This window comes from Protopterus annectens, chromosome 7.part0 (assembly GCF_019279795.1).
Source record: "Protopterus annectens isolate FY-2018-M chromosome 7.part0, PAN1.0, whole genome shotgun sequence".
Lineage (NCBI taxonomy): Eukaryota > Metazoa > Chordata > Ceratodontiformes > Protopteridae > Protopterus > Protopterus annectens.
The window spans coordinates 1,377,572,269-1,377,585,598 of NC_056739.1; the positions used below are offsets into that span (position 1 = coordinate 1,377,572,269).

The 13,330-nt window shown below is 44.9% G+C and overlaps 1 protein-coding gene across 1 annotated transcript in view; it reads right to left on the bottom strand.

The window, feature by feature from the left end:
• Positions 1 to 13,330, bottom strand: part of PPP4R2 (protein phosphatase 4 regulatory subunit 2) — a gene marked incomplete in the record, with an annotated part of 674,825 nt that overhangs the window by 306,658 nt on the left and 354,837 nt on the right.

Below are 13,330 nucleotides of genomic sequence, written 5' to 3' on the forward strand. Positions count from 1 at the left end.
CCTTAATCTCTCCCAGAATACCTTATCCTGGTTCTCTAGCTACCTCTCCAATAGATCGCCAGCTGTAAAATAGACAGGCACCTCAACCTTCCTTCCCACCCCACTGGGGCTCCCCAGGGATCCATACTCAGTCTAATGCTGTTTAACATCTTTATTAACAATTTCCACAAAGCCATACCCAATACCAAAATTGTACAATATGCAGACGTTTCCACATTAATCTGCAGTGCCACCAACCTCCCAGAGCTTCAGACACTGACCTGAGCTGCTTTCTCTACCACTGAAAATTGGATGCTTCAGAATCACCTCTCACTAAATGCCAATAAATCCAAAATACTATTTTTTCCCTCAAAAGCTTCCCCTCTTGATAAAAACTCATTCTAAATCATTAACCAAAACAACTCCATTACAGAGGTTGTTCCCTTTGCCAAACTACTTGGGGTCACTATTGATGAACACCTGAAATTTGACACACACATCCAGCAAAACATTAAGAAAACACACATAAAACTTGGTATGCTATACAGGAACATCCAATTACTCTCTCCTTCCACCAGAGAGATGCTTGCCATTACCTATCTACTCCCCTCACTAATGTATGGCGCTCCTCTATTAACTAACTTATCTGCCACACTCACTTCAAAACTGGAAGTCTGTTATAACAAGATTTCTAAATTTGTCAAAGCCAAATTACTCCTCACATCACTGTATTGCCCTTAATTTGTTACACTGGCTTGAACTCTCCAACCATCTAGACTATCTTCAGATTACCACAGCCCACAAATGAATCTTTCAACCCTCTAAGTGCCCTGCTCTATGCAACATCCTTCTCCCCTACACCCCTCAGAACTCTCAGATCTACTCACCAAGACCTAGTCTGTGTCTGAAAACCCAATTGCCCTGCTGGTCAACTCCTGCTATCCTTTTCCTTAGCAAAAAAATGGAATTCTCTTCCTCTCTAAGGACCTGTGCAAACTTTGAAAACTTTCAATCTCAATTACATTCCTACCTTACTCTAACAGAATATGCAACTGCATTCTCCCCACCTAGTCCTATAATTCTCTCTCCACCTCTAAACCCCTCTCCAGCTATGATTACTAGCCTCTCTAAGCTATGATCTATAGGCTACCACACGTGTACATATTGTAAATATCAAATTTGTACCATGTACGTAAGAATTTACACCTGCTCTCTAACATGACATGTAACTGTAAATTGTTCATTAATATTGTCTGTATCTTAAAGGTAACATGTACCCAAGAAATTACACCTGCTCTCTAGCATGAAACAATTGTAAATTGTTCTTCTTTTCTATATTGTATCTGTATCTAAACTTTGTAACATGGAGCTTTTCTCCCCAGGCCTCAACTGAAAACGGGCTCCCTGAGCCCTGTGGACATTGCCGGTCATCAAACTGGAAATATAGGAGTCTGCCTGAAGCAGACAAAAGTACAGTTTTGTACCTACCATAAATGTAGATGTTCGGGTGTACACCCTGCTGCAGTCAGTGCGCCAGGGGTATATATAATGCATCCAACGCCATTTTCTTCAGTTTTTCTTGCCCCAGATGTCAGGTGCCCCCAAAAAGGTGGTCAGTAATTAGTACCAAATTAAGTAATTTTTTGCACAAACACAAAATCCCTCCAGCTATAAGCAAATACATCAGGAAGGTATTGTAGAGATTTTAGCCAGTTAGATCAGAGGGGATGGAGGGAGGGTAACCTTGACTGCAACAGGGTGTACACTCTAACATCTACATTTATGGTAGGTACAAAACTGTACTATGTTCATCGTGTTAACCTGCTGCAGTCATCACACTTGGGTAGAATCCCAAAGCTAAGGATGGGTGGAGGAGTTATAGAGGGTTAGAGGAGGCTAGAAGGCCCTGCAGAACTGCAGTGGTGAAGCCAGCTCTAGTCTTAGAATAAAGTGGTAAGTGATAGCGTTTGGTAAAGGTGTGTACTGAACTCCAAGTTGCAGCTTCCAAAATCTCCTTGGTAGGAACCCCCCCTGAGGAAGGCTGTAGATGTAGCTGTTGCCCTGGTAGAGTGGGGCCTAATGGTAGCAGGTACTGGTTTTCCATGATGGGTATAGCAAAAACAAATGCAATGTCCTATCCATTTGGAAATGGTCTGTTTTGATATGGCCTTCCCTTGTGAAGCTGTAGCATAGGATACAAAGAGCTGATCAAATTTTCTGAAAGCCTTAGTTTTATCCAAGTAGTAACGAAGTTGCCTGTGAATGTCAAAGGAATGCAGGAGTCTTTCTCCTTTGTTCTGTGGATTTGGGAAGAAGGTGGGTAAGTGGATGGTTTGATTTAAAGCCACACTGGAAACCACCTTAGGCATGAAGGAAGGATTAGTTCGTAGAGAAATTCTGTCTTGATGGAAAATGAGGAAAGGTTCCACTGTCATTAGTGCCTGTAGCTCAGACTCTTCTAGCTGAAGTTATTGCTAGCAGCAGGGCAGTCTTCCATGATAGAAACTGTAGATCTGCAAAGAAATCTGGTTCAAAGGGAGGTAGCGTAAGTTTTTCCAGAACAAAATTGAGGTCCCATGTTGGTGTAGGTGCTCTCCTGGGGGGCCTAATGTTTTTTGCCCCTCTGAGGAACTGCCTTAGAAGTGGATGCGAAAATAAGGGTGGATCCGTGCTGTAGTGTGCTGAAATAGCTGATGCATGGATTTTAATGGAAGAAAAAGAAAGTCCTTTGTGCAACATCTCAGTTAAATACTGTAGAATCTGAGGCATGTGAGGCTGAAGTGTGTTTTGGCCTTTAGCTTGGTTCCAGGCGCAAAACCTTTTCCATTTATCCGAATAGGCCTTCCTGGTGCTGGGCCTCCTAACTTCCAGAATAACATCCATAACTGCTTGGGAAAGAGGAGCTGGATGCTTAGGTGATTTGCCATGCAGCCAGATTTAAGGTTTTGAGTTGGCTGTGAAGAATCTGATTGTTTTGCTGTGTGAGCAAATGGGCAATTTGTGGTAAAATCCAAGGTGGGCCCTGGGCCATATTCCTCAATAGTGGGTACCAGTGCTGGCGTGGCCAGTCTGGGGCTATGAGTATCAGTCGTGGTCTCTCCTTTCTGACTTTCAGAAGCACCTTTGTGAGGAGAGGCAATGGAGGGAAGGCATATACTGTCAGGTTTTTCCAGCTGAATGAGAGTGCGTCCACTTTCCAAGCTTGATGGTGAACTGTCCTTGTACAAAATTTTGTTAGTTGATAGTTTTGAGGACTGGCAAACAGGTCTATGTCTGGAAGGCCCCATTTTTGAGTTATCATTGCAAATACTTGTGGATCCAGTTTCCACTCGTGGGGATCCATGATGTTTCTGCTGAGGTCGTCTGCCAATGTGTTCTTTTGTCCTGGCAGGAATTGAGCTTGTAACTGAACTTGGCAAGCCAGAGCTGTGTTCCACAAGGTCACTGCTTGCATGCATAGAGGGTAGGAGTGTGTACCCCCTTGTTTATGTACCACATTACTGTGGTGTTGTCCGTCCTTATTATAAGTTGTCCTGGATATAATAGATTCTTGAAGGCTGTCAGAGCATTCTGTACAGCTAGCATCTCTTTTTGATTGATGTGCAGATTCCTTTAATCTGCAGTCCATACGCCTTGAACGCACTGTCCTGCCATGTGTGCCCCCCAGGCGTAGTCCGATGCATCTGTTGTCAGTTTGCCTGGCTGGGGGCAAGGTGAAAGGCTGACCCTTGTTGAGATGACATGCCTGTGACCACCATAGAAACTCCTGTTGTAGGCAGGGAATGAGAGATATTGTGTCCAAGCTGTGGCTGTGTTGAGACCATACGCTTTTTAGGTACCACTGTAATTTCCTCATATGCAGCTTTGCAAATGGTATTAGTAGTATGCAAGATGCCATGAAGCCCAAGGCCTGCAGAATTTTTCTTGCAGGTAGTTGGGTCTTTGTTGCCATTGTTTTGAAATATTGAGTCAGTTGTAGTTTGTCTGGCGTCAGATAAGCCTTCTGGGCCGTTGTATTCAAGCTGGCACCCAGGAATGTCATGTTTTGTGAGGGTACTAGTTTTGATTTCTTTTCGTTTACTGTGTACCCCAGGCAACTTAGAAGATGTTTTACAAAAGCCAGATGTTGTAAGAGGGTGTCCTTGCTTTCTGCTTGGATGAGGCAGTCGTCCAGGTATGGGTATATTTGAATTCCTCTTTGTCTGCAGTATGCAATTACTGGTGCCAGCCATTTTGTGAAGACCCTGGGTGCAGTAGATAAGCCAAAGGGCAGTGCAGAGAATTGGTAATGGGTTGAACCTGCAATGAAACGGAGGTATCTTCTGCAATTTTGTCCGATAGGGACATGCAGGTATGCCTCCTTGAGGTCCAATGTTACTAGCCATGCTTTCTTGCCCAACATGGGAAGAAGCTGCTGTAGTGTTAGCATCTTGAATTTGGGTACTTGTAAGAAGGTGTTTAGAATTGAAAGGTCCAGAATTGGTCTCCAGGCATTGTCCTTTCTAGGAACTAGAAAGAGTCTTGAGTAAAATCGTTGGCCTTGCTCTGGAGTAGATACCAGTTGAATGGCTTTCATGTCCATGAGAGCTGTAATTTGTTTTTGTGCCTTTGCCCATTGATTTTGTGGCAGGTTTGGCATTCCTCTTTTCATTGGCAAGGTGTGAAAATGGAATCTGTATCCTCGTGAAATTATGTCTAGGACCCATTTGTCCTTTGTGACAATGTACCAGTTGTCTGAAAAAAGTGTGAGTTTTCCTCCCAAGGGGGCTGCCAAGAGAGTGTTGCTTGGCCAGATGAGGTGCAAGTCATTGAGTTTGCCTTCTGGTAGTTTGGGACCTGTCTTCTCCTCCCTTCTGTGTTGCAGTGCCCCATTGTCGAGGTTTGTACTGGGCTTGTGGTTGCCCTCTGCCTCTTGGACGTCTGTATTTACCCCTCTGTGGTCTGTCAGTAGCTGGAAAGGACCAATTTTTTGTTGGCCAATTTCTGCTGAAGTGAGGGGGCTGTACCTGTAGAAATTCTTTGACTGTCTGCATAGATTTTGCCTTATCCTCCATTTTCTTTAAGACGACTTCTGCATCCAGAATCTTTGCTTTAACATGATCAGGCAGAGTTTGTTCCTTTAACCAAGCATGCCTACGTATAACAGACCCAGTGACAGCTGCTCTGCAGGAAGCCTCCAAAGAATCAAAACCACATTGTAAAGTATGTTTGCCCACCTGTTCAGTTGCATGCAACAGATCCTGCATTTCTTTCAATTCAGACTGTTGAGGGACTGTGCTCATTTTTTTGTTTTAACTGAGACATTAGAAATTGCTGATATTTTAGCATGTGAAATTGGCAATTTAGTTCCCTCATAGCTAGAGTGGCTGAGGTGTAAAACTTTTTCCCCCACCTGTCTAGTGCTCTGGAGTCCCTTTCAGAGGGTACAGGATTTTTTGCCATAGAAGCCTTAGCCCCTTTGGGACCCTGGGAGATGGTCTCTGGATCAGTAACAGGGCTTTTATAAAGGAATTTGTGGGAATCAGGCACTCTATAGTATCTGTCAGGTTTGGCTGGAGCAGGAGGCAGAGAATCTGGGTTCAAACTGGATTCTAAGTAAACATCATCCACAATGTCTAAAACTGGGGGGATGGCAAGTGGTCTCTGCTGGGGGAGTAAAAGAAACTCTGAGCCTTTTCTTTGAGTCAGAGTAGTCCTGACCTTCCCAGTGAAAATGTTCCCTCATAGTGTGTAAAGTTTCCCCAAAGAAGTAGTCTTCAGGGGGAGAAGCTGAGGGAATAGAATCCTCAGCATCAGAATCTTCATAAGGGGAGAAGGAGTAATCTTGGTCCTCAGAGGAGCCTGAGGAAATAGAGACTTGTTCAGAGGAGGCATAATCTTCCTCTTGTCTAGGCCTTTTGTCGGGTGGGGGTTGGGAACCCCTGATTAAAGAGATCAAACCTTCAGCCATTTTGAGCATCTGTTTCTTAGGCATGGGGCCTTGAACTGGAGACTGAAGTGCAGTCTTTTTAGGTTTAATAGGAGTCTTAGTTTTACGATACGTTTTTATGGTGAGCGTCGGTCTGAAGACGCCTTCAGAAACCGAAGGTGTTTCTGCAGCACCGACATCTTTATCAGCAGTGTCGTCGGTAGGGGGTAAACAAAATGGCTGCGTCGGCCTAGTACTCTCCGCCAAAAGCTCCGAAGCGGTCTCAGGTTCCAGATCTGCGGTAGTCGGGGGCTGTGTCGGAGCCTCACTGAAGATCGGTGAACCGGAGACCGGACCAGCTGAGGCCTTGGAGTCTGGCTTGGGTCTAGGCTGCCTGTCCTTGCGTTTTTTGTGCACGCCGGTAGTCGGTTGCTCCGACGGCATAGTGTAGTTAAAGTTTCTACCGTAGTGTCGTGCAAAATCAAAACTTTTTTTATAGTACGCTTATTAAACCTAGCACAAAAACGACAACCAGTGACGTCGTGGTCTGGGCCTAGGCAAGGTATGCAGTAAGAATGAAAATCCTTATGAGGTATTTGCTTCCCACAAGAAATACAATTGTTAACTTTCTGACATCGGTCTGAGGCAAGAAAAGTTTCCCCAATGGGGTACTTAGCTTTATTGAAGACTTCGGATCTGAAATTAGAGTTTGAAAATCTCAGGATTCGGCCGACCGGCACTTGCGAACTGCTTCTGCTTCGGGCACCGCGCGGCAAGAAAGACTGAAGAAAATGGCGTCAGATGCATTATATATACCCCTGGCGCACTGACGTCAGGGAAGAAGCAACAGCAATCGACGCCGGACAAAGACTTTGGAATTCCGGCCGACTGCGGGACCGCCTGACGACAGGATAACCCCAAGTGTGATGACTGCAGCAGGGTAACACTATGAACATCAAGGTAATATGGAAGTTAGAGGACTCAAATCCAGAGGGGGTTCCTCCCAGCACCTCCTCCCCAAGGGGTACTGGATCCAGCTCCTACAATTCCTCTTCTGGTATCCCCTTCTCAGTCTAGCTCTTGGAGCTGTGACTAAGGAGCAGTGTTACATGCAGAATGTCCCTGGAGCAGATAGCTTGGTTGGCTTTGACAGAACCAGCAGGCCAGACCCAAAGCTTGAGAATCAGGGTGGACTCCACAGCTGTCAGAGCCATCCCTCCTTCTAAACATATCTGCTCTGGATAGCTCAGCTCCGACATCTAAGCAGAGTCGGGTTGGATCCTTAGAAATTCCCCCTTCAGGTTCTTCAGATCCCAAGGGTCCTTCTTCCTCATTTCCAATTTTGACTTCAGCATTTCACGCTTTTGAAAGGGTACTCTCTAGGTCTATAGAAGTCTCACTCTCACCTGGCTTCATCCTGATCCCCTCTGGATCCTGCTGAACCTTCTACCAAATCATTTTGTCAGACAGGGAAAGCCAGGTCCCTTGAGCCTCAAGGACATTCAACAGGAGAGTCTCCCTTCTGTTTTCCAAGACATCCATGCAGCCAACTACCACGGAAAGTTATAGCAAGTAGACATACAAATGGAGGCTTCTAGATTCCCTTCATGATGTCCTAGAATTGATGAAGCAATGATGGGGAGGGTTAATCCACCAATGCTCTCTCCCAAGAGCAGTCTGTGTTCCTTGAGGCTTTTAGGACTGGCCATCTACTTCCTGTGTGGTCTCTTCTATGGATGAACTCACTGATTTTCTCTCTCAGAAAGCATGGAAGGAACCGGATGTGGTGGAGCAGATATCAAGTAACTTTAATAAAATTCTGATTACTCCTTTAAATGGGTCTCAGTGAAGCAAGGATCCCACCCATACATGCCATCGTAGTCGCAGCAGCCACAAAACAAAAGGAGCCATCAGAACAGAAATCCTTTGTCCATACCCATAAGAGGGAGTTGTTCAAGGAGTTGTACAGGTTTGGCAAGTGGATTTGTGCTTCAGCATCACTTGCTTTATGTGAGAAGAATTACCCAGCACAACTGACATTTTCCTGGAGAGACTTGACCAAGGAGCTTTCCAAGTTCCTCAAGCAAAACTTACCTGCAAATGTACAGAAGAAAGTAAAATCACAGGTAAACACTGTCCAAGTCCATATCTAATGAGTCTATCACCTTGCTATCGAATGCAACTGAAGGCACAGAGAGTTGCAGGCACTGGCATGGTTATACAATAGACTGTCCTGTTGCATTTCAGCGCTGAGTTTCAAAGATGTGCTTTTGAATGTCTCCTTCCATGGGTTAACGCTTTTCAGACCAAAGATCAAAGAAATACTCACCAGAAGTGAACAGGAGGGAAACAAGGTCTGTTGTATGCATTTGATTTTCCACCCCTCCAATCGAAGTCTTTCTCCCAGAATCAAAAGGGCAGAAAAAAGTTGTAGTTCCGCAAGCCCCATAGTATTCCGCAAGCCCCATAGTATTACTCAGAACACTTTAGAGGATGGACATCCCACCACACCAGGGCAGAGGAGAAACTACGTTAACGTCCATCTCCCCCTTGGGAGAGGCAATCTACTTCTGAACAGCTACCCAACTGCTGCATTCTGAAAGCAGTCAGGAGGGACTTCTCTTTCCACCCTCATGCTTGGTTAGCCATCATTCAAGTGTGTCTTGTGTGCAAAAAATTATAACCAGAGACTTTGTTATTCTCAGTTTCCTATCCACAAAAACAAAAGAAAACTTCCTGATGCTCCACCCAGTCAATGGAAGGCAAGCAGTTAGAGATTTCAAAGCTGCCAGAAAAGCGAGATTGACAGATCAGCAAAGATACTTTTTGGTTCAGAAAAAGACTGGGGACCTCAGGCCCATTTTGGAAATCAGTTACCTAAACCAGTGTGAAAAACAGATGAAATTACAGATGGCCACATTTCAGTCCATTCTGCAGCTTTTGAGGAAAATGACTGGATGCGCTCAGTGGACCTGCAGGACACCTACTATCCTATCAAAATAGTGAGGCTGTCCAGGAGGTTCTTCTACTTCCAGATGGAAACCAGTCACTTCCAGTTCAGGGCACTGCCCTTTGGTCTCACCACAGCCTCCAGGGTGTTGGAAAGGCATGGCAGTGGTTGCAGTGCATCTCAGACTGCATGGGTTCAGGGTGCAACCACACTTACATGACTGGCTCATTACCACTTCCATGAGGATCTACTTGTTCTGGCAGGGACTCTCTTGAGCCACCTATGTCACTAACTAGGGATTACAAATCAACTTAGAGAAGGCAGCTAACCCCGGCTCAAATGCTAGTTAGGGTGTCACAAAGACACTCTCTCAAAACTGCCAAACTCCTGGATTCCACAGTACTCTCTCACTGTCTGAAACTCCTGAAGTTCTTTCCCACGTGAAGCCCATGGCAAGGCTGATCCTTCAACTACCGGGGTCGATGGCTGCTTTGCTTACACTGGTTCCTCGTGCCAGGTTTCAAGAAAGTTCTGCAGTGGACGCCTCCTGCCCTGTAGTCCTACTTCACCCTTTCATCTCCAATGCCACGACGACTACAAAAACCTACCTTCGGGGGAACTGGGGAGACATTTTGAAGGGAAGACACCCCAAGGCACGTGGACTACTTCAGAGGCCAAACTTCACACCAACATCTTCAAGGTAAAGGCAGTCCTAACACTGCAGGCCTTTCACAACTCTCTCCCAAAGGGTGTGATTTCTATCCAGACAGAATATGATGGTAGTCTGGTACATCAGCAAACAATGGAGGAAGTACAGTTGTGTACACTTACCATAAATGTAGATGTTCAAGTGTATTCACTATTGCAGTCATCACACTTGGGTTATCTGCCTGCAGGTAGCCCTCAGTCGGCTTGAATACCAGAGTCTTGGGACTTCCGCATCAGTTGCTGTCACCTCTTCCATGACGTCAGGTCATCAGGGGTATAAAACATGTAGCAGACATCATTACATCAGTTTTTCTTGTCCCAGATGTCAGGATCCCCCAAAACAGGAAGCTATTACTTGGTGTGGAACACCTCTAGTAAAAAGTAAATACCCCTGCCATAAAGGATGGCCATAAAGAGGATAGGTAGAAAGGATAGAGAAAAAAGTACAGTTTTGTACCTACCATAAATGTAGATGTTCGAGGATTCCATTGCTGCAGTCCTGACTATTGGGTATAGTCCGCGTCCCAGTCGGCCCGAATACCAGAGTATAAGGCTGACGTCGGTCAGGGCGCATTAGACTGACGTCAGTACGTCAGGGTACTAATGCGCATGACCGACGTCATATCCTCAGTCTTTTCTTGCCCCAGATGTCAGAAGACCCAAAAAGACAAGTCCCCAAAACAACCTGCACCAAAAACATGTATAATATATACAACAATATATACATATATATATAAAATATAAGCATGTAAACTCACCTACACAACCACCCCTAAACACAGAGGGGAAGGAGGGAGGGTAAATTGGACTGCAGCAATGGAATCCTCGAACATCTACATTTATGGTAGGTACAAAACTGTACTATGTTCTTCGTCTTCCATTGCTGCAGTCCTGACTATTGGGTAGAATCCCAAAGCAGAGGTAAGGGAGGCTGGCAAATTATAAAGTAGCAGGAGCTGACAACATGCCTTGTAAAACAGCTGTGGCAAAACCAGCCCTAGTCTTAGAGTATACAGGCAGGTGATAATGCCTAGAGAAAGTATGCACTGAACTCCAAGTAGCTGCTTCCAGAATATCCTTAGTTGCCACCCCCCTTAGAAATGCTGTTGAAGTGGCAGTAGCCCTAGTGGAATGAGGCCTAATCCCAGCTGGAACCTCTTTGCCATGATGGGAATAACAAAATGCAATGCAAAAGCCAATCCACCTAGAAATAGTTTGTTTTGACACAGGCTTGCCCTGTGAACCCAAAGCAAAAGAAACAAGTAACTGCTGAGACTGCCTAAAATTCTTAGTCCTGCTCAAATAATAACGCAATTGCCTGTGTACATCTAAAGTGTGCAAAATCTTTTCCCCTTTATTTTGAGGATCTGCAAAAAACGTAGGCAAATGAATAGTTTGGTTTAAAGCCACACTAGAAACCACCTTAGGCAGAAAGGAAGGATTAGTACGTAATGATACCCTGTCCTTATGGAAAATCAAAAAGGCTCTACTGCCATAAGGGCCTGCAACTCAGACACCCTTCTTGCAGAAGTAATAGCCAACAGAAAAGCAGTCTTCCATGACAAATATTTCAATTCAGCAGTAGCTGCAGGCTCAAAAGGTTGTAGAGTAAGTTTTTCCAACACAAAATTGAGATCCCAAGCAGGAGTAGGAGCTCTACGTGGGGTCTTATATTCTTTGCCCTCTAAGAAACTGCTTGAACAAAGGATGCGAAAACAAAGGTGGGTCACAATCATAGTGAGCTGAAATTGCTGCAGCATGAATCTTTATGGAAGAGAAGGACAAACCTTTGTCCAATAATTCAGTAAGATATTGAAGAGCCACACTCAAATTGGGCTCTGAAATCTCCAAATTCTTTGCTGTACTCCAAAATAAAAATCTCTTCCATTTTTCTGCGTACACTCTCCTAGTACTAGGCCTTCTAGCTTCCATAATCACATTTAAAACTTGTTGAGGAAGCTGAGACCTGCTGTGCTTCAACACAGAATATGCCAAGCTGTGAGATGAAGAGATTGAAGCTTGACATTGAGCAGATGACCGTCCTTCTGAGATAACAGATGAGGAATCAGAGGTAAAGGCCATGGAGGCTTCTTTACAAGACTCCGTAGAAGTGGGTACCAGTGTTGCCGAGGCCAATCTGGAGCTATCAAAATCATCCTTGGCCTGTCTTGTCTGACCTTTAATAATACCTTTGGAAGAAGAGGCAGAGGTGGAAAGGCATAGACATGAAGGTTTTTCCAACTGAAAGACAGAGCATCCACTTTCCAAGCTGTGTGATGAAACCCCTTTGTGCAATACTTTGGCAGCTGGTGGTTTAGTGGAGAAGCGAACAGATCTATGTCTGGAGTTCCCCATGACACTGTCAATTTCTGAAATACATGAAGATCCAGTTTCCACTCGTGGGGATCCATGATTTGTCTGCTTAATACATCTGCTAGGGAGTTCTGTGCTCCTGGCAGAAACCTTGCCTGAAGAGTTAGATGCAGGCTTAACGCAGTCTCCCATAAAATCATTGCTTGCCTGCATAGAGGATAAGAATGTGTTCCCCCTTGCTTGTTGATGTACCACATGACAGTTGTGTTGTCTGTTAGAATCAACACCTGCCCTGGAAGAAGTAACTCCTTGAAAGCCATCAATGCAAACTGGACTGCTAACATCTCCTTCATGTTGATATGTAGATGCTGTAGTCTGGCAGGCCACTTGTCTTGTATCCACTTTCCATTTAGATGAGCTCCCAAGCAGTGTCCGAGGCATCTGTCGTTAAAATCTGACTCGCCTCTGGCCGGGTCACAGAGAGTCCCTTGTTTAGGTGACATTCCTGAGCCCACCACAAGAATTCCTTTTGAAGGCAAGGTATTATTTGAATGACAGTGTCCAAATCTTGGCAGTGCTGTGTCCATACATTTTGAGATACCATTGCAGCTTCCTCATATGCAGTTTGGCATTGGGAAGCACCAGAATACAAGATGCCATGAACCCTAATGCTTGAAGGACTGTCCTTGCAGTCAGCACGGACTGATGAGATAGTTGATGGAAGTAAAGTGACAGACTCTTTTGTTTGTCCGGGGTTAAAAAGGCCATCTGGGCTGCTGTATTCAGTCTCACACCCAGAAAGCACATGTCTTGAGAGGGTACTAGACTGGACTTTATTTCGCTCACAGAATACCCTAGGCATCTTAGCACTGCTATGACATATTCCAGATGCTGTAGAAGGTCTTCCTTTTCTTGAGCCAGAATCAGGCAGTCGTCCAAGTAAGGATAGATTTGAATGCCTTGAAGCCTGAAGTAAGCTATCACTGGAGCCAGAACCTTTGTGAATACTCTGGGCAGTAGATAAGCCAAAGGGCAATGCAGAGAACTGATAATGAAAATCTCCAGTTCGAAACCGCAGATACTTTCTGCAACTTAGCCTTATAGGCACATGAAGGTAAGCTTCCTTGAGATCCAAAGTTACCATCCAGTGATCCTTGCCCAGCAGAGGTAACAGTTGCTGTAACGTCAACATCTTGAACTTGGGAATGTCCAGATAAGTGTTGAGGATAGATAAATCCAAAATTGGTCTCCACGTGTTCCCCTTCTTTGGTACTAGGAACAGGCGAGAATAAAATCCGAAGCCCCTTTCTGATACAGGGACTGGCTGAATGGCCCCTATCTGGAGTAACTGAGAAACTTGCTTGTGAGCCTCTTTTCTTTGTGGAGGAGGAACATCTGGCATGCCTTTGAAAGGGGGCATTGTGTGGAAATAAAATCTGTAACCGTGATGAATGATATCCAGCACCCATCTG